The sequence below is a fragment of the Furipterus horrens genome, unplaced genomic scaffold (assembly GCF_987537825.1).
Source record: "Furipterus horrens unplaced genomic scaffold, mFurHor1.1.pri manual_scaffold_3, whole genome shotgun sequence".
NCBI lineage: Eukaryota > Metazoa > Chordata > Mammalia > Chiroptera > Furipteridae > Furipterus > Furipterus horrens.
The window spans coordinates 76,240,034-76,261,608 of record NW_028327173.1 but is presented as its reverse complement, the minus strand read 5'-3'; the positions used below and the strand labels follow the sequence as shown (position 1 = coordinate 76,261,608).

At 37.2% G+C, this 21,575-nt stretch overlaps 1 protein-coding gene across 4 annotated transcripts in view; it reads left to right on the top strand.

Moving 5' to 3' along the window:
• The window catches only part of CDKAL1 (CDKAL1 threonylcarbamoyladenosine tRNA methylthiotransferase), a 638,543-nt gene that overhangs the window by 424,165 nt on the left and 192,803 nt on the right, over positions 1-21,575 (top strand). The gene's annotated exons all lie outside the window — the stretch shown is intronic.

The following is a 21,575-nucleotide window of genomic DNA, read 5'->3' as shown; positions in this document are numbered from 1 at the left end:
CATACCTATTACACAAGATTTTGCCAAGTGCAGACATGCATCCTGTTGTGCAGAATAGACTAGAACGCTTTCCAAATAGTTTGTTGCATTAATATGATTCAGTAAGGTTAAGGAATCAGCACCTCTCTTTTACCTCCATTTGGGTGAGTGCTGACTCAGTTGTTTGGGAAATTACTATGGCTGCTTCGCGGGGCAGCAATTTCACATCAAGTTATAGCCTTTTATGTTGCTCCCAAGAGGGACCTGTTAAATTCGTTGCATCTTGAACAGTTTCAACAGCATCCATGAGCTTTGTAGAGGTCAATGATGAGCATGTCAAAGTATCAGAAAGTAGGGTCTTGTCTTTATTCATGGGCTAAGCTCGTTTCCTTTCTTTGGTTTTGAGTTACTGTGAGGTATCCATGTAGCTTTTCTTGAACCATTCCAGCTAGCTGGAAGACCTCAGAACCAAGTACTTTACCCAGGGATCCCCAGTATTTCCAGCACTATAGATCCCTGGAGAGGATATTAGAGATGCCTTGTGTTCCCATCCCACACCATCCATCCAAAGCTTTTATTTCAAGTGCTTTCAGTCACTGGACTTGTAGAGTATGATCTAGCCACTTAACATCTCCAAGAGTGTTTTTTTTTTTTTTTTAATAACTCTGTATTATGTATATGCTGTGAGGGAAGAAGCAGCCACGGTATACAATTTCACACTTATTGTAATTTTGTAATTTATAAGATGCATTGAAAAACTGTAGCAGGTAGCCAATAAAATATACCTGACATATAGAGTTGATGACTGAAAAAAATTACTAGTACCCTTTGGGAAAAAAGAAGAAATCTTATTATCACTACTAATACAGTAATCCTTGCACAGTTTTATACTGTTCATCAGCCATAAAATTGTATATTCAATCCAGTCCATCCTAATGCTTATAATATACCCACACTCCTGTGAGGATGCTTTAACCCAGCTTTGTTTATCAGTGAAAGAGTTTTCCTTTCCTCTCATGGAAGTGCACCCATCCAAGGAATAATTCAACTATAATAGACATTTTTTTTTAAGAGTTTATTTATTTATTTTTATAGAGGGGAAAGGGAGAGAGGGGGGTATAAAAAAAACACATCTATGTGCAAGAGAAACATCCACTGGTTGCCTCTTGCATGTCCTCAACTGGGGACCCAGCCTGCAACCCAGGCATGTGCCCCGACCAGGCTGTAATGGACACTTAGAAATAAATTAAATTTTTAAACAAACCTCTGGTCTGATATTCTGCTTATTTCTTTCTATGAAAACTATCACGCTTTATGCCAAATAGATTAGTAATTATTTGAAACAGCAAAGTTTCAGGGGTTCTGTGGAACCTCTCGTCTGGATAACCGACCCAGCACAAAATTGTTTTGTCCAGTGTTTATTAAAATTCAGTACAATATATTGTCATTCTTAGAAAAGAGGTCTAATACTATCATGTTGCCTTGTTTTGTGCCTAACACTGTATCAGGAAATGACCCTACCTGGTGTGTCCGGTGCTCTCCTCGCCTTCTTATTTTTAGCTATTGTATAAATGTGCCCCTTTTCATTTGCATCTTACTTCATCTGAAGCCTTTGAAGCGTTCTTTATAATAAGCCCTTAACCAATAAGAGTCTCATTTATTTTTTTTCCAGCAGTGTGAGGCTTCTCAAATATTCATGCTATGAATTAGGGGCGAGGCATTTTCTATTCTGTTTCCTCGAAAAATCCAATCTTTAAAACAACCTACAGAACTTAAGACTGAAATCCAAATTCTCGGAGTTTACCTGATGCTGCAGGCTTTTAAACTACTAATTCAGCAGTATTTGTGGTGCCATGTTTCTCAAACAGTGGAGGTGAAATCTTTTTAATTAATTTTCTTTATAGTTGAAATTGGCCCAAGTTATAACTGGAAGCAATATAAGTTTACATATGAGCCAACTTGAAGCTGATTCATTATTCTTTTCATTTGTTTGAAAGTTGGCAACTATTGTCATAACAGCAGCTGGATTGAAGATAACCTAGTAGTGTTGGCACATGTTGAGGCATGTGGGAATTTATTAAATCATACAACCTTCGCAAAGAAAAGTGTCTAAATTACTTAATATGCTAATTTAAAACAGCAGGCCATGAACAGACAATCATATGACGTAAATTATTCTATTCAGATTTATTAATGTAGTTAAAAAATTAAGAAATTTGATGTTTTTGTTAAAATGAATAAGATGATTTCTGGGAATATATACATGATATTTCTAGGGATATGGAAGAAAACTGCCTAAAACAAAGAAAGTGGTGCAATTCTAGTTTTAGAAAGATTTATGTTTTTACAATTTTAATAAATGCCTCAACATTTTTACTTCTTTAATTATCCATTACTTAACTGCCTCTTCTGTTATCTTTATAACATACAACTGGGATAAAAAGAGTATAAAGCTTTAATTGTTTATTTTTATTTGCTTGTGTAATTTTGAAAGAGTTACTTCCCAGTGAGAGGAATTTTCACTTTGATATGTTCAGGATGATATATTTAGGGTTCTCAGGACCTTGGGACCTTAGACATAGACTTTTTTGGGTGCTCCTCATTTAAGCAGTATTATATTTACACAATCACTCTCCAAAATAAACCATATATTTACACATGTTTTAAAAAATGACAACATGCAGAGTTCTCTCAACTATGTGTTCTAATGCTAAATGAAAGATCTCTGAGTCCTCAAATTCACACATGAATGTGGGAAAGAAATAGGTAAGAATGTCCTATTAAGAAATGAAACAGTTTAAACTCATATATTGAGACCTAACTGTTTACACAAAATATTTTGTCGGAAATCCAGTGGTCTTTTGGTTTGTGTTAACTAGACCTTAAACTTAGAAGAAGAGATCCATGTCCTTTGGTAAATACACTGTGAATTCATGATCACTTTTGTTTTTACTTGCAAGGAGCATCTTTGTGTTGACATTTAATTCCATGGTATTTTTCATCTCAGGATTAGCCATTATCATTTGTTAATGTACAATCTATGGGAGATGGAATATTTACCCTTTTAGCATGGTTGTATCTATTCACATACCCCTGAGTTTACTATACCCAGAGGTTTCCTAGTGAAATGTCACAACCAATAACTAATGAGCACTGAGGGGCAAAGGGGAATTTTTAGTGGGGAAGTAGTGATACAGAGAGGTCTGATCAGATCACTGAAGGTACTCCGGGCATGGCCTCGGGTCAGGCTGGCCTGGCAGAGGGTGGCAAGTTTATTCTTCTTTGGGTGTTCTAGAGGGGTCGACCTCTGAGGCAGAAGCCTGCCATTCTTTCAAAATTGTGTAGCTTTAGTATCTTATATTGTTTAGTTTGTAAGCTAACCCTATAGAAATAAAGTATTGATAACTGAAATTTCACAGGGGAATGCTAGGAGAACCCAGGTGTTAGAGTTTAGCCTTAATTGGTAGGCTTAAGTGATTAAAGCTGTGACTTGATAGGCTTAAGTAACTGTTTTTGAATAAAGACTCCTTTGTCACCAAGCCTTTGCCTCTGGAATTTTGTTTAGAGGGTGGCAGTGGGCAGCAGGACCCCAACTTGCTGTTCCGTAAACAGTAGCAGCCTTGCAGAGGAAGTTGTGCCCTCTGAGCTATTAACTGTATGCTCAGACAGTGAAGGGGCACAGGGCACAAAGCCAGGTCACTTTGGCAGGATGATTTCTGTGAGTGAGTCACTGAGCTATCTCATGTTGTCCAGCCTATCTCATGACTTGCTTTTCCAGTTTATCTGCAATAAAAATGATGCTAACTCATTAACATCTTGAGTTCTTTTTCTTCCTTTCATTAGTCTCAGTCATCCATGTGTCCTGGAACAGAATCCCATAGAAGACAAGTTATGTTAAAGTTGTATTTTATTCTGGTTTTTTTTTTTTTTTGGCGGGGGTGGCCTGTGGTGTGTGTATGTGTGTGCGTGGTTTTTTTACTTATATTTCTAGTGTCTTGGGGACATAAGTAGCAATATTTGCCAGAATAGAAAAAAAGAAATTGAAAAAAAAGAGAATGAATGAATCAGCAAAAATTACATAATTAAGTTTTGTTCCAGATGCATTCCCAACTGTGTTTTTGTTCACTGATTAACCACCTCCAAAATAATTAAGGGAAAATACTTTACTTAAAGATATTTTTTGGCCTTATTTTTTCATTTCTAATATCTTTAGGTTGTTATTTTTGCTGTCCCTAAGGCCTTGTTCACTATTTTATTTTTTTCTCATATTTCTTTCTGAGGTAGTAAAGTTCTTTTCTTTCCCCTACTCTCCCTTGATACTTTTAAATTTTTAAGTGGAATGAATACATATCATTGGAATACTTACATAGTAGAAAAAACATTTACTTTTTTCTTTTGGAACATTATGTTATATTTATATTTGGAAGATTTTGACATCATGTGCTAAATTCTGTATCATTTGGGATCCCAAATTTGATTCATTAGTTTGAAGACAATTAAATCTTCTATTTCCCTTCTAGCTTGAGCAAGAGAGAAATCTCATCATTCTTAATCTCCTTCTATCTTATATCCTTCCTTTATAATGTGATTGTAGTATTCCTTTCAGAAACCAACACACTACCTTCCCTTCATCGTTTGTACATTTTTCTGCCTCGATCTTGGTTGTGAACATTCCAATCGAATCATGTATCCATGAAGTTTCATATGCTAACAGTATATCGCAGTTCACTTATCGCGGCCTCACTGTATAGCGGGATTTTTAAAAATATTATATTTAATTATTTATCGCGAGTTTTTGCTATACCGCGGGATTTTGTGGGACTGTATACATATGTTGTTAAAGTTACATAGGTTTAAGAATGTAGAATAAATGTAAGGTTCCTACTTCGCGGGGGGTCTAGAACGCGATAAGTGAGGGAATACTAATATTAGCTGGCTCCTTGTTACTGTTCTTCGCCACAAGGAACTCAGACAAGGGCTAGGCAGTTGCAAGCTAAGATTTAAGAAAACACAACTTTGCTCAGAAAATCAGTCTCTGTTTGTGAGTTACAATCTAATTACAGTCTAATTTGACTGAGAATCCTGTGATATTGAGGTCTGCAGGCTTACAAAAGCCTAGCAAAGCAATTACAAACATCGGCTACAATGCCACAGCCACCCAGGAAAATAGAATTGGTGCCCCCTCATACATTGGTCCAGTTTTCTGGCAGTGATGAGATTAAGAGTGTTTCAGGTGGCCTCAAGGGGGTCATCAGTAAATTCAGAGGCAGTGTGGGCAGCAGATAGAACAGAAGACAGAGGCCAACAAATAAAAGGTAGAGTCCTCAGGTTTAAAACTATCCAGACATGATTTTTTACTACATTTCTCTGTGAACCTGACAAGAAACAAATAGAGTAAAAGCATACTAGGTTTTTAGGGGAATTGAGTTGCCTAAGATGCACCAGGATTGTCTGCATAACCTGTGATTATGCAGCTCTTAAAGCAAGTTCCAGGCCTCAAGTCAGCAGCAGAAGGAAGCAGGCATGGAACACACTCAGCAGCGCATGCCCCCTAATGCCTACCCACAATGCTGCCGTGGAAAACAATGAACCAGGGAGTTTCACCCATAGGGGGAAATCAGTTTTCATCAGATATTATAACTCCCTCAATGCCAGGGCAGAAAGTCTTCCTGACTCCTACAAAGCAGGATTTGAAACTCCTGTCAAATAGTAACTGATGAAAGTTTCCCATTCTCCCATTTTTCAAGTAAGAGTTTTAAATATTATAACTATATTATTTCTACTCCATTTTAAATGGGTTACTTGGGGCTGCTCTTTAGTTTATGGCCATCAACTCTCAGAAAGCCATGTCTAGACCTCCTGCAAAAGTCCATCAAGCACTGATCATGGATGTATAACAACAGGGTAACTAGGTGGACTTGGGTTATCTCTCTTAGACAAATGGTAAGTTCTGTATGAAGCAAGAAGAGTAGCCAAATGAGAGAGGTTGTGGCAGAGACTACGAGTTGTCCCCACTATCTCACCTCCCCTTATTTTCAACAGAGCCCTTTGTTTTCAGATGGGCACAGGCCATTCAAACTAAAGACTACCTTGCTTAGCCTTTCTTTCATCTAACTGCAGACATGTGATCAGGTTCTAACCAATTGGATGTAATTGAAGTGACACACGTGACTTTCAGAAAGTATTTAAAGGGAAGGAATGCATATTCTTCATTGCCCGCACCTTCCTACAGATTGGAATGTAAATTTGATGACGAACTCAGGTAAGCCATCTCAGACAGCAAGATGGAAGCTGTATCCTGCATCCGTGACATGTGGGAGCCTTGTGCAGCCTATTGCCTGCTCTGGACTTCATTTACATGACTGCAAAATGGACTTCGACTTTCCTTATGCTATTATGTTTGTTCTGTCACTTGTAGACAAACCAAACTATAACTATTATATAAATAAATATACAAAAACTTTTTAAAAGTTTTCACATTACAGTTTGATAACTACTGCTAGAAAGCATTGAATTTATAATCACAACTAATCATCTACTTCTAAGTGTCTGGTTATTTTCTCTTGGGTGTCAAACCTGGTTTTGCACACAAGCCAAGTCATACTCTTTATTTTTTATTTTTTGCTGGTGGTGATATTTTCATTTTTAAAATATATTGTTTCTACTGAAACAATCTCACAAACTAAACAATGTTTTGGCATATTATCAGTTGTTTATTTTGAATAATTATCAAAAAGTACCATTTTATAAAAGACAAATTTAACTCCAAGTTTTTTTTTTTCCTAATATCAAACAAGAATCAGTATTATGTTGATTTTTTTTGTTCTTGATTTCCTTTTTGTGGTGTGTACCTAGCAATTGCCTCAGCCTCAAGGTCAGTTCCTTCTTGTGATTTCACAGCTTCTAGGGCCTATCCCTCTACCTACTGATTCCATCACACTAGATCAAAAAATAGTTGCAAGGTCGTACATATATTTCTTTTCCTGCCATCTCCACTTCAAGATGCCCAGTACATTGGAGTTGACATGCTGCCAAAATATTACTAATTTTATGTTGGAACAAAAATAGAATATTTTTACAGAACTTTCCATCCATGTATTTCCTCTAATTTGTGTGGTTTGCTTGTATAATATGCTTTTGCTTTAAGTGTCTTAAATTCTTAAGGGAATTTTCTCCTTATAAACTAATCTATTTTGATCAATGAAATCAGTAGTTTCTTGTTAAAGCCTTTAAAGTAAACAGATTTCTTTTCCCTTATCATTTAGAGCAATTGTTTTTAGTATAATCATGTAAATAAGACCAAGCATCAAATTCCTTTTGGAAAATGCCATTTTAATATCACTGTTCAACAATGACTCATTTTTTTTATGTATACTTTTCCCTAATTTATTGTGATTACATATATTGGAAAAATACATTTTGAGTTTTTTCTAGAAAAATTTTATTTGATTGTCCAGTTTGTTCAAACTCTTATCATTCTTTTTTCTCCATTTTAAGTAATTTGTTCTTAAGAATCATGATGTAACTAAAATTTTTAAGACTGCTTTGCTATTTATAAAAAAAGTCACAATCCTATCTTGAAAACTTCTGTAGTATAATTTCCTGAAGTTTATTTAAATGATAAAAGACGCTAATTTTGATAAGAAATGCTTTAGAACTTTAGGAATCTTTCTGCATAGGAAGCTTTCTAAAAACTTGATTAAATTGAAATGAATTTTAAAGCTGTTTCTTGTACATAAAAGATACAAGTATGTTTTCTCTTTCTGTAGGTTGAAATAAATTTTAAAAACCCAGAATATACAAATAGAATAACAGCATTAGCAGAAAAATATTTAGCCTTAGAATTATGACTGTATATACAACAGGTCTTTGAATAACGTCATTATGTTATAACATTGATGAAGAAAAAAAATACCGATTCCCAGCAGAGGCCACTGTCGGGGCGGAGTTTGCACATTTGCTCCATAGCTGCACAGGTTTTCTCAGGTACTCCAGTGTCCTCCCACATCCCAACGGCACGCAGCTAGGTAACCTGGCATGTGGACATCGTTCCATTCTGAGTGAGTGCGGCTGTGGGGCTGAGTGGCCCTACAGTGGAAAATGAAAGGGCGTCCTGTCCAGGGTGGGTCCTGTCTTGCCCTCTGAGCTGCTGAAAGGGACTCTGCCCATATGAACCTGAACTGGATAAGCGGGTTGGAAAATCATTGTCTGACCTGTTTTATTAATGCTGCTTAAATGTATGTACAGCTCACATTTATTTCAGTGTTTAATATTAGAAGTGTTTTAGATCTCTATTAGAAGTTTGGTGATGCTTTTGTGGCCAGACATATGCCATAGGAACCTAAGTCATTTTTATCAATTACCCTGGGTAGAATTGGTTTTGTTATATGTTGTTTCACTTAAAGGTGTGGTTTCCAAGAACCTAGCCATGGTGTTAACTGAGGATTTACTGTATGTTAATACTCACTGCCCTCAAATAATAATTATATCGATACTCGTATTTAGTAGTCACTGTTCAGACTGGTTTATATATATAAACACATGTAATTCTTACAACAACCCCATGAGACAGACTTCATTGATATTTTACATGGGAGACAACTGAAACACAGCTTGAAGTTACATAGGTGGTAGTGAAAAATTCAAGCCGAGGTTGCCTGGTACCAGAGCTCTAGTGTTTTCTGTCGGGCTGTCCTGTCACGGATGCCCTGCTCTAAGAAAGTGCTGCTCCAGTGTTGGCTCAGAGACCAGCGCCCACTGGTACACTCTTCGTCGTCAGTGTACAACAAGATTGTCCATTTCCGAAACATTAGATGTGTTTTTTAGTAGTTCACGTGTTGTGTTTTAGAAATGTCAGTCCGTAATGGATTGGAGGGAAAACTGGTTATTCAAGAAGCGTTGCTCTAAATAGAATGCCCTTTTCTCTTTGTTTTTGGCTATTAGGTGCTTTTAAATTCACAGCTTCATTCACTTCTCACTGTAACCCTCCAAAGTACATGTCGCTTTGTACTACGTGTTAGGTTGAGAAACTAAAGATCAGAGAAGGTTTGTATGTGAGGATCTGGAAATCAAAGCCTGTTTTTTATTCTGTGACACATAGAAACTATATTCTCCTGTCCTAGGTGACATTCATATTAGAACATTTAATTACTTATTTAAATTTGTTAAATTCTTATGCTTGTAAATGAGAATTTAGATGGAATTAAGTTTTGGGTTTTTTTTAATGAAGGACTCCATAAACCTAAAAAGAATGGCACAGCATAGTCATTTACTCCTTTGATAAGATAATTTTTCTTCTTAGAGAAGATTCTTAACTTTAAATGTTTATTGGCTACCCTAATTTCACTTATTAGTAAATATTTCTTAGACTGGAAAATTCAGATGTTTTTGCTGCAGTTTCTAATTATAATGGCAGAATGTGATTTAGCAGTACCTCAGTTTCTTCAAAATAAAAAGGAGAGCTAAACTATTTTAAGTTACAGCCTAACTCAGACATTCTGATATTTTTCTTTGCTTAGCTTTTTTCTTTTCTATTTTTCAGTTATCTCTCTTCTCCAGAAATCCTTATGTTGAACCTGCCTTTACCTGTTACAGCCTCCCTTCGTTCCTCCTCTTGGCCCGGCTTCTCTAAGGAATGAGCTCCCCTCCTGTCTCCACTTCCCACCCATTTCTTGATCAGCTATAATCTGGTTTCTGCTCATTCTCCTTCATTATAACTACTCTTGTTAAATTGCCATAAATGTTCTTTCTAAAATACAAACTTTTTATATCTTTAATCAGATTCTTCCATAGCTCCCCATTGCCTTCAATACATGAAACACTAACAACAGCAGTTATACAATTTACCACTTACTGACTTTCACTAGCTTCCAAGATACTTGTGCAAAGTATAAACCTCTTTATATGAGGGGCCACCCCAGAAACCCAGGATTTGTTTATAAAAAATTGAATATTTATTCTTACACATTTAAACTTCAGTCACCCTCACAGTACTATCCATTTGATGCAATACACTTATCAAGACATTTTTCCCACTTCTCAAAACAGTTTTTGAACTCATTAATTTTGATGCCTTTTAGTGCTTCTGCCGTTTTTTGTTTCACCTCTTCCACATCAGCAAAACATTCCCCTTTGAGGACTTCTTTCATCCATGGAAACAAACAAACAAACAAAATTCAGGGCAAGATAGGGTGAATAGGGAGAGTGGGGAACAAGAATCATGCCATTTTGGGTCAAAAACTGCTGAATACTCAGTGCAATGTGGGCAGGTGCACTCGTAAATCACCCATCATGAAATGGGCAAATGTGTTGAAAGAGTCCAAAAAAAATTCTCTGTAGCTGAACACAGCCTCTCACAACAACGCAGCTGGCACACTGATGCAGATGGGTTCCTGGAACACTCACCTAGTGGGGGAAGCCAGTACTACAAGGGGCCTGCCCTCCAGAAGATAATTCCAGTCTTTTTGGGGTCTGCCCTCATAGTTTATCGTGGTACTTACCACACTATTCTGTTTGTGCATATGTGTGTCCCTCCAGAGACTCTCACTCTCCCATATAATTTCATGAGTCTTTTCATGTGTATGTCTTCAGCAGCTATGATAGTGCCTATAGCATAAACCCATTATATCTTTATTGAATGAAGGATTTCTGTTGTTATCATAGGACATGGAAATTTGAGGATCCTATAGTAGAAAAGCTCATTAAAAAGACAGAAAAGAGTTGCCTGGCTTGGGCAGAGATCAGCCCTAGGTCAAGGGAGGCAGGGCCCTACCCTCTGCAGCCCCTTCCTTCAAGTCCTTAGGCCGTACGGGCCTGAAAGCAGCAGGACTTGGGAACAGACATAAATGCCTGTCTCTGTGGTTTGGTTGAGTGCATACAGCCTGCCACTAGCAGCCTTGGAAAGTCAGTTTCCTTTGTAGCTCTGGTTTGTCTGATTTGTCACTGCTGACCATTTTAACTGAAAGACACTGATTTCATTATTATTGTTGTAAGATAGCTTTTCTTCCAAGCTCTTTTATGGTTCCTAAACTATCGACCTTCACTCTGCACAGTATCCTACATGTAGCAGCAAAAACTGTTCTTTGTAATTCCCTTTCTTGGGTGTTTAATTTAAAATACATAAAATTTAATTTAATCCCTTTATTTCTGAGATATTTTAAAGGGTGTAAACTGAGGTTACGAACACTTTTAGGTCAGGTTACCAAGAGGAATTTGACATTTATATGAATAAGAATAATATCAAGAGTTGCAAAAGCTAATATAAAATTGCAAGGGCTATCACACTAAAATTGCTTGAGGCCATAAATTGATTGCCAGCAGGGGTCAAGCAGGAGTCTCTGCTTTCTCTGTACAGCCTCCCTTGGGTAAGCCGTGTAGTATTTGGTGCACCAGCAGAAAGGGCAGAGTGAATTTACTCCTTTTTCAACAAATTGCTGGACTATTTACCCCTTAAGAGAGGTATGGATTAATAGTACTTCTTACTTAGCTAGACACAGAACCCAAGATTATTTCCCTAGAAATAATATCAAGCCAAGGGAAATAAATCTAATAATTTAGTGAAGTATGATATATGCAGACAGGCTCTGCTTGGTCCACACTGTGTTTCAGCACAGGGTTTTATAGTTCTGTTTTTTGCTGTGAGAGTTGCTGAGAAAAATAAAAGTTGATTCCAAATGAACTAATTTGGTGCTAAGTACCTAAAACAAAGTGCTAAAACCAAAGTTGATCTTTAAAATTATAAATATGTATATATTGCAATTTTTGTTGATGTTTATTTCATCTTGTCTTAATAAAGTGTTTTCTTATGAAAATGAAATTACCATATGCTAAGTATTGGAATAAGCTTCTATATATGTAATAGAAGTTATGTTTAGATATAAAATGTAAGAATTGTGTACTCTTGTGGAAACATTATGGCACTGGGTGCTTTTCGTAAAGACTAACTCTTAGGTCATGCAAACCTTTAATGGCCTAAAACTGAATAATGTATGTATCTTTATTACTTTGTTTTCATCATTATACTTTTTGTTACTTATTGTGGTGAGGTTTTTCTTTGTGAGGATAGGACGTGAACTCTTTTCATTCTACAATTCCTCACAGTATTTAAATGAAATTATATCTACCCATAAACCAGGTTCTTCTTAGCGGCAAAAGAGACGTTGTACCAAGCTCACTTTATTTTATCTCTTGCTTTGTCACCTGTCATTTGCCTGTTGTTAGGGTGTTTTATGTTTTTTAACAAATTGGTTTCTGTTGCCTCATCATTGTGTCATTCCTCTTTTCTCTCTTTTCTCTCCTGTTTTTAAGATGAAATATTTCTACAGGCACCCATTTGTTACAACACAGTGAATGTATTATGTTTTTCCTAATTAAGATCCCAGGTGGTAATCTTCTACTGCTGTGTCAGGTGCTGTGTGTAGAATTAGTTCCTAAAGGAGTGTTTTTTTGGCATTAAAAAGTAGACTGGAGGCTAGATAGCATAAATATTAGTGGTTTAGGCTACAATGAGATATATGAAATTTAAATAATAGCTTTGCTAGAAGCCTTAGGAGTCATTCAGTTGTAGCAGTAGCCTGTAGTTCTGCTGTTGTGAATGATTATCTGCTGTCTTGAACAGTGTGCATTATAGGGATTTTCTTTTAATTTTCCTTTCTCAATTTAATTTAATGTACCTGGGAATCATCATCCATACAGCAGTAGGCAAAATATAACCTACTTAAGACTATCCTTCAAAATGTTTCATATGCCAGCAGGCCACTAGGAGATGCTAAATAACAATATGGCCATGTAGTTTACTTCTTTCAACCCGCATTGAGAAAGAATCATAAAAGTTGCGTCTAGCTTAATTTTTACCTTTTTTCAAAACATTGTATTTATAGTGGCCATTATCTCATTTTCCTTCCTTTACCCAATAAGTAGTTTATCTCCAAAGTAAAAATGCTTCTCTAACATCAGTATACCAAATGGTATTGTTTAGAAGTTTTAGAAGCTGTGGTGCTGATCTTATTAGAAACAAATATTATTTTCCTGTTTCTTTCTTTTTTTTTTGGTTTACTCTTTTCTCCAAGAAAAAAGAAAAAAAATTAAGGGAATAAATATGTGGTATTTTGGCAATTTAATCAATATGATCATGAACATATGGAATTAGAAGCAGTTTAGAAATCATGGTCTATCTCCCCTCATTTTCAGCCAAAGCCCAAAGAAGTTAGTATGTTTTTTTATTGCACATATTCTTAATGGCCAGGTCAGTCTAGTTTTCCTTGGCATTATCCAGCTGCCTAAAAGGCTCATTCTTTCAAAATATCAAACAGAACTATGTAAGTTGCTTCTCTCGAAATGTCAGAGAGGATAAGTTGGTTATATCAGAAGTAGCTTCATAGATTCACAAGTACTGCGATGAAAAAAAAAAGCCACAGGAAAAGAATGCTGAAGCTTAAGTATCTTATGAACCCAGCCACTTCTGGTAGAGATATTCAAGTGAGGTACTGCGTAATTTGATTTCAAGCAAGAACTTTTGTGTGGAAGTAATCAAACTCAGAATACTGATGATAGAAATTTTAATTTAGCCCAATAATTGAGATCACAGGTGTAGGGTCAAATAAACCAAATTAAATCCTGTCTATTTTTGTAATATTGACCAAGATACTTAACCTCTTTGACCTTAGTTTTCTTATCTGTAAAATAAGGATAATAGTATCCTTTTTTAAATGTTGTTGTGAGAATTAAGTGAGATGAAAGAAGATATGATAGGTTAAAAAAGTGCTGCTAAGCCCTGGCTGCTGTGGCTCAGTGGATTGAGCCTTGGCCTGCAAGCCAAGTGTTACTGGTTCGATTCCCAGTCAGGGCACATGACTAGGTTGCACGTCAGGTCCCCAATTGGGGACGCGAGTGAGAGGCAACCACACAGTGAAAAAAAAAAAAAAAAGTGCTGCTACTTGGAACACAGAACACAGTCATTAGTGATACCCTAAAAAGAAAAAAAAATTGCTACATGATTCATAGAACCCAAGGCACATGGGCTATTTGGAAGAAGAAAAACACATAGAAAATACTCTTTTATTTTATTTTCTTTAAACAGAAATTTATAAAATGTCCTCTTAGGCCAAAAGTATAGTGGAGTTGGCAGAACACATCAAAAATATTGAGAAAACGGAGTGATTATGCAACAGTTACATGTTAATCAAGGTCCACTAACATCTTTAAGAATGATGCTGTTAAATGGGGTCATCAAGGTTGAAAATAAATATAGTTTCTCAGGACCCAAGTTCTCATTACCATTTCTAGACCTTTCTTCTTTAATTGCTCCACACCCTAATTCAACCCCCAGTAGTGCTAGCCCTTCAGCCATTTCAGTCTTTCCTCTTCCTTGTAAACCTCTGCTTTCCTGGAACACCTCACAGCCCTTGTCACTGGTGGTTAATTTTGTATGAAGTCATTACTGTTGAAGTATTGGTGGTTGATACTGCCAGGAAAATGGCATTATTTTCTCATACCATTAGAAAAATTTGCATTTGGCTGGGCTCTGTAAAGAAAAAGAAGGAATAACACAGAATAGCTTAGGAACTCTGAAGGGCCAATATGCAAAATATTTTTGTTCCGGGAGAAATTTCAGCACCTGTTGCCTGTGAGCAGAAGTTGTATGTGTTTGTAAGGGACCCACCGGTACACTTTAGAAAAGCTACCAGTATGTGGAATGGTGCTGACTCCTAGTGCTGCCTTCCCTTTTCTAAGTTCCCAGGTATGAAATTCAGTTGCATTTAAAATCAGAACCAGTTCTATGATCTTTGAAGAATATAAAACAGTGTCTTGTTTCAGTTTTCGTTTAAGAATAAGTACATGAAAATATTGTCTAAAGTTATTCCACAGTTTCATGCCTAGTGCCAGGTTAATTTTTGAGCATTATTTACAGGGGGCGATTATCTTCAATGCTCTCATGGCCTGGCTGCTGCCCAGAATCCTCGGAGATGTAATCAGGTTCAGTTAATTCTACACAATAGAATGGCGGGAACTTGGGTACATGGCGGGTTGACTACACCCAAACTGCTGATTTAAGTTGTCAAGAGAGCTTGACTCATTCTTAGTCCTGACACCAGTTTGGGTCAGCCGGCTTAGCTATCAACCATTCCCAGTGAACTATGCTTCTTTTGTATGAGGAGGGGATGGGATGACCCCTCAGGTCACGTTGTGCCTCCTTCAGCTTCCTGCAGCCTCCACAGCCTGGCTGTTGCACCTTTGTGACTTTTGCTAAGCTTCATGCCCATCACTGGTTTATCTAGCCACTTGCCTGAGGGAACTGCCAATATGCTGTGTGCTGTATGTAATTTCTATTCATTTCTAAATTTTGTTGGTGATGTTTAATAAGAAATGCATTAGTATTCACTTTATCATATCCCACATCTATATAGCATTTCATGGTATTCATTGGGAGCTCATATATTTTAGGCTAGGACAGGGTAGGAATTACATTGCATCAGCATTAATCATTCTTGCTAACTTTTGATTAGATCATTCAGTTTAAACAATGTTTGGAAGAGTGATCTAAGATTGAAAGCATAAGGAAAAATACAGGCAAAACAGCAGTTTGTTTAATGTGAAGGGGGATTATAAGTTTGAAGGTAAATGTTTCTAAATTTGTAATTCATATTTTTTCTACCATTAGCCTTTGAAAAAGCAATTTAAAATTTAGACACACACATGAACGGAAACTTGTTAGCCCTTGGATACTAGTTTAAATCTATTTACTCTGAGGTATAAAGCACATATGTAGGCCCATGAAGGGATACCTAATTTGAATGGTGAGGTGCTATGAGGAAGCTGAACGTGGGAGGGTGATCCTGACGACTGTCACCTCACACCCTCCTGTTCATACCTGGCTCTGAGTCTCAGGAAACCTCGAGGGCAGTGTGTTGATAAGAATTGCCTTTGTGTTCTTTCTGTAAAGTAGTTTTTGGTAGGAAAGCCAAAAAGCTCAAGTCCTTTAAGTATACATGTCAAGAGATTTTCTTCTTTCATACCTTTATCAAACTTTGTACCCTAGTCTCCTTCCTGTTTTAATGTTGAATGGAGACATTCAATGATTTGGAGATATTAAATGATTTGCTTCTCGGTGATAGATGCTTCCATTTTCTATGAGTAGAATTTTGTCTTCTAGAGAATGTCTGCTAAAATTTTACTTGTTTTTATTTTAACTTCCAGTTTAATGTTTGTTTATCTTAGAACAGAGTGTGCATTTTCACAAGGATAAAAACAGTAAACAGAATGGCACAATATATTTTTATTTACCAGAGATCAATCCATTTGGCTTATCCTTAGCAAAAGAGAACAGATCCATCATGGCTCTTTCATCGTTTTCTCCGGTAGCCCTCACTTTCATGGGGCCCGTTAGTTACTCACATGGTGTGGCATGGAAAAGAGAAGGTGTGATTGTTTTGTTCTTTGGCCTACATGTCTTCAAATGAGGGGAAACTGTCCTCAGCTGAAGAATATTTCATGAATTTTAGTCTGTGACATTTCCTTATATGTAATTTTGTAAATAAATATAGTAAAATAACAGGACTTGGCAGTTATATTTTAGCTAGGAAAATGATAAGATATAATACTTTCTTATGTTTATGTCTGCTAGATTATACTTACTATAGGGATTAACTTTCCAGATGAGACAATAAAAGTATAAACATCAGAAACAGTTTTCTTTCCTGGAACAAAGTATAGAATAGTTAGTTGGGTGACATGAGTGTGTTTTTTAAACATTAAAATAACTTGTTTATTTATGCCTGCACTCCAGAATTTAGTAGTTTAAAGAGAAATATGCTGACACTTTAAAAATGCCAATGAAGAAATCAAGAGAAAGGACCTGGCTTGTATAGCTCAGTGAATTGAGTACCGGCCTGTGAACCAGTGTCGCTGGTTCAATTCCCAGTCAGGGCACATGCCTGGGTTGCAGGCCAGGTTCCCCATTGAGGGTGTGTGAGAGGCAACCACACATTCATGTTTCTCTCCCTTTCTTTCTCTCTCCCTCCCCCTCTTTCTAAAAATAAATAAATAAAATATTGTAATTTAAAAAAACGAGAGAAGGGAGAAAAATAATATAGTAAAAGTAAGATGATGCTAATAGTAAGATACATGCTCTCCAGTTTCATTTATTTATTAGACTTGGTCTGCATAGTTGATGAGAGGATGGGGCAGGACATTGATCTGTTGTTACACTTATTCATGCCCTTATTGGTTGATTCTTGTATGTGTCCTGACTGGAGATTGAACCCGCAACGTTGGCATATCAGAACAACACTAACCAACTGAGCCAGCTGGCCAGGGCTATACTGTAACTCTTTAGTAAGCTTCAGCCTCCTTAGATTTTCTTTCTCTTGTTATTCATCCTTGTCATGAACTCCAATCACTTGATCTCTCCTAATTCTCAAATCTTTTGTCTTCCATCTGGCCTGGACCCCATGGTCCTCTGTGTGAGTGGGGTACTTTGATAACAGCTTTGGCATTCTTTCACCTCTAATCCTACCCACCCCCAGGCTTCGCCCTACCACCTGCATCCACTTTCCACCTCCAGATTGCTAAGTGTGCCTGTGGGAGCTTGGCTTAAACCTTACTAAAGGAACCTTGGTATTTAATCTTCATTGAGCCCCCTTTGCTGTTGTCTTTTCTAGTCAAGCTCTGTATGCCATTATATTCTGGCTGGTTTCTGTTTCCCTCCTCTCTCTTCAGACTGACTAAAGCAAATCCTGATGGGCAGGGAGATGAGGGGAAGGGCAGTGCCAGATTTTTGAGAGGCCCATGTTGACCATGTTCTGGGGAACAGAATCAGTAGGGGCCCGTGAGTCCGAGACGGAGCTAACCAGTCCCAGCATGCTGAATAGGGCCAAGAGAGGAAGAGATACAAGTGGACTAAGCATAAGAACTGGGGAGGGATTGAGGAATCCAAGATAAAAAGCAAGTAGGCCTGGGTAGTAGGCAATCCGAAGAAAGCTGGTCTGATAGTTAGATCCTGGGCCAAATAGAGTCACTGTGATGAGGTTACGTAAGCCCAGGGAGCATGTCAATAAAACATCTTGTCTGAACTATTGAAAGAGCTTCCTAATAGGTCTTTTGTCTGACTCTGACTCACCTCCCACATTGCCAACAGTAATAACAGTTACTATATATAAGGGTTGGTTCTGTGCTGAGCTATATCTTAAAACTTCATAGATGTTAATCTCGTTTGATCTTCCAGCATTCAGCTTAGTTGGGTATTATCCTCAGTTTTAGACTAAAACATAGAGGCTTAGAGGTCAAGACCGTATAGCTAGTTAACAACTACGTACTAGACTTTTTAACCTGGATATCCCATTGACACTTCAACTTCAGCTATGACAGAAATCATATCCTCTTCCCCAAGCCAGCCTCACCACTATAAGGCTGTTACTTCTCTTCATTGTACTCATGCTTTTAAAGTTGCCACAACTTAAACTTTGTAGATACTGAGTCTGATGCTATTCTTCTTGCCTACATCCAGCACCTAACTAGTTGTCACTCACTTTTTTTTTAAATAATGTTGATCGCTCTCTGAATGAACAAAGGAACAAAGGAGATAAGATGAGAGTAGAAGTTGGGAAAGAATATTGGGATGCAAGGTGATGGAGGTGATCACAGAGAAGCACTGTTTTCTTGCCCACGTTCTCCAGAACTTCTGGTTAGTGCTTGCCACTTAGGATAATTAAGGTATGATGTGTAAGTTGCTTGTCCGAATTTCAAGGTTGTGTGATGGTATAACCATCAGTTTTCCATTAAATCCCTTCTTTTGATGCTTTCCTGAAATTACGTGCTGACATGTCACGATGAATTTTATTTTCGTTTATTTTATAAAAGGGAATGCATACACATGGAAAAAAATTTCAGAAAGCATAAAGGGGACACATTCACTGCAGCCATCAGTTCCTCCTCCTCTGGGGTGTTCTTAATTTGGGAGAAGAGTTGATTTAACTACTCTTATGGCCCATTCTCTTCTCGTTAAAGCTAAAGGGTAATGGTAGATGTCTAGTACTTTCCTCATCTCATTTTTTGTCTATTCATTTTCTGTGATCGTGTACAAATTACCACAAGCTTAATGGATTAAAATAACACAAATGTATCATCTCACAGTTTATGTCTATCGAAGTCTGGCACAGTGTGGCTGGGTCCTCAGTGCAGGCTCTCACCAGGCTGAAATCCAGATGCTAGTGGGAGGCTGTGTTCTTATTAAGGGCTCGGGATCTACTTCCAACCTTACTGGTTACTGATAGAATCCATTTCCTCTCAGTTGGATGACTGGGGTCCTGGTATTCCTGCTAACTGTTGTCTTGGCACAATTCTCAGCTTCCTGAAGCTACCCAGTTCACAGCATGCACGTTTGCTTTCCTCTAGGCCAAGTACTCTCACTCCCCTCTGCCAGCAATGGCAAGAAAACAAACAAACAAACAAACAAACAAAACAAAAAAACACCTCTCTACTTTTAGTAAAGGACACCTAATTAGGTAAAGCCCATCAAGATAATCTCATCATAAGGTCAATTGATTTGGGACCTTAATAACATCTGCAAGATCTCTTCACAGCAATGCCTAGTTTAGTGTTTGGTGCAATAACTAGGAGAAGGGGAGCTGGGAATTTGGTACTATGTTAGAATTTTGCCTGCCACACTCTGCTTTGTGCTTTGCCTTAGGCTATGAGGACTAGGCTTGGCTAGAATATAGAGTAGAAAACAGCATCTTGGAGAGTTGAAGTCAGAATTGAGGGTGGGTAGAACCTAGTGAATTTGATTGTTTCCATAACTGTAATCTGTATGTATGTAAGTCAGCTCCAGGCTTGAGAGTTCAAGCAGCTCCTTTATCTCCTGCGCACTTATACTCATATCAAGGCACAATCTTTTTTAGTGCATTATTTGCATGGCTTTTGAACGCTGTCTGGAAAATGATTTAACGCCTCAAGGTTTCCCAAAGTATGGAGTCATCTAGGCCTTTGTTTCTCCTTTTTCTTTGTTTGCCCAGGATCATCCTGATTTAACCTGTTGTCCTATCATATGTATTTATAGCACCCACTTTCACTCCGCAGTGCCTGTGTTTGGGGAATAAGTAATACAGACACTGCTCATACTATTCAGGCTCCTGCAAGCGCATTCTTTATCAGCCCCCTCTTTCCGCTCCTAGTATCATTTAAGCACTGACAACCCATGCACTTTAAGCTCACCTCATCACATCACTCGTCAAATGAAGAGTTTAGGAAAGGATAATAAATTGTTTCAAATACAGTATGTAGGTAAAGTGGAATTAGGAAAGAAAATAAAATTTGTGGATTTGCCAGTGATGAGATCATGATTTCATCACTGTGTTGGGACAAGAGCCAGTTTATAAATGGCTTACCAGGAAGTTAGTAATGAGGAAGCATAAGCAGCAGAGATAGGCTATTCTTCCAAAAGTCCAGACAGGAAATGAAGAAGGGAAAATATTTGGAACCAGTTAGGGAAAGGGATGGAGGAGTTAGGCAGGACAGGCTCTGTTCATTTGCCCCTTAGTGTATGTGAGCCTGGCTCACAAGGGAAGAGTGTGACAGTGAACTAGAGAAAGAAGCGTTACGGACAAGAAAGCCCACAGAGCACTCTAGGAAAATGGAATCCAAAGCACAGTTCTGAAGAAAGCTGCAAATATGAGAGAGATACTGAAAGTTAAATCAGACTACCTTGAGATATGTGGACGAAGACAAAATTCTGATGTTGCCAGATGGTCTCTGTCTTCTTAGTTAAGAAGCCAGTGTTTTATCTTCTGTCACCACTTACTGGCTTTGCAGCTCTTACTCTTGTGAGTCCCCAGCTGTGCCTTTGAGCCATCATTGTCTTATCTCTGGATATTGTAACATCTCTTAAGTATTTTTAATTTAAAAATTATAAAATAAAAATCAGTGTATGGAATTACACCTGTTTAATTTCAAATAGTGGCAAATTAAATTAGCTTATAGATGAGCTAGTCTGATAGGTTTTATTTTGCAGGTTGAATACAGTTTTTTAAAGCATACATGTAGCTTGATCCCAAGACCTACTAAAGCTAGCCAAATCACTAAGCAAAACATCTGTTTTGTTATTAGGCCAACACAAACTGCCTACAAGTTCAACACATAAAAGACTTGTTCATGTGAACATAGGGTTAGTTTGGTACAGCTGTTTATTCATCCAAGCAAAAAATGGATAATCTAATCTCATCAAATTATTTTTGTTATTATTTTTAAAATAACCAATTTTGGTTTAACTTGATAAATATAATGAAATCAAATATGAACAATTCATGTATGATATTTTTCCTATCTAAACAAAAGGCACCACAGGGTACAAAAATTCACTTTAAGAAATTTGTTTGTGAATTGTAAGCTCAATTTTTTAAATCTTTTAATCTGTAAGTTTTATAATATGGTGAATTGCCTACCTGTCATGTATAAAGACAATGTCTTTTACTAGTTCTCATTTTAATGAAATAGAACAAAATTGACATCGCATATTAAGAACTTCTCATATGGAAATATTTATTGTGTGAATGCACATGTTGATGCTTGTGCTTCTGATTCAATATGCATTTTATTTCAGCATC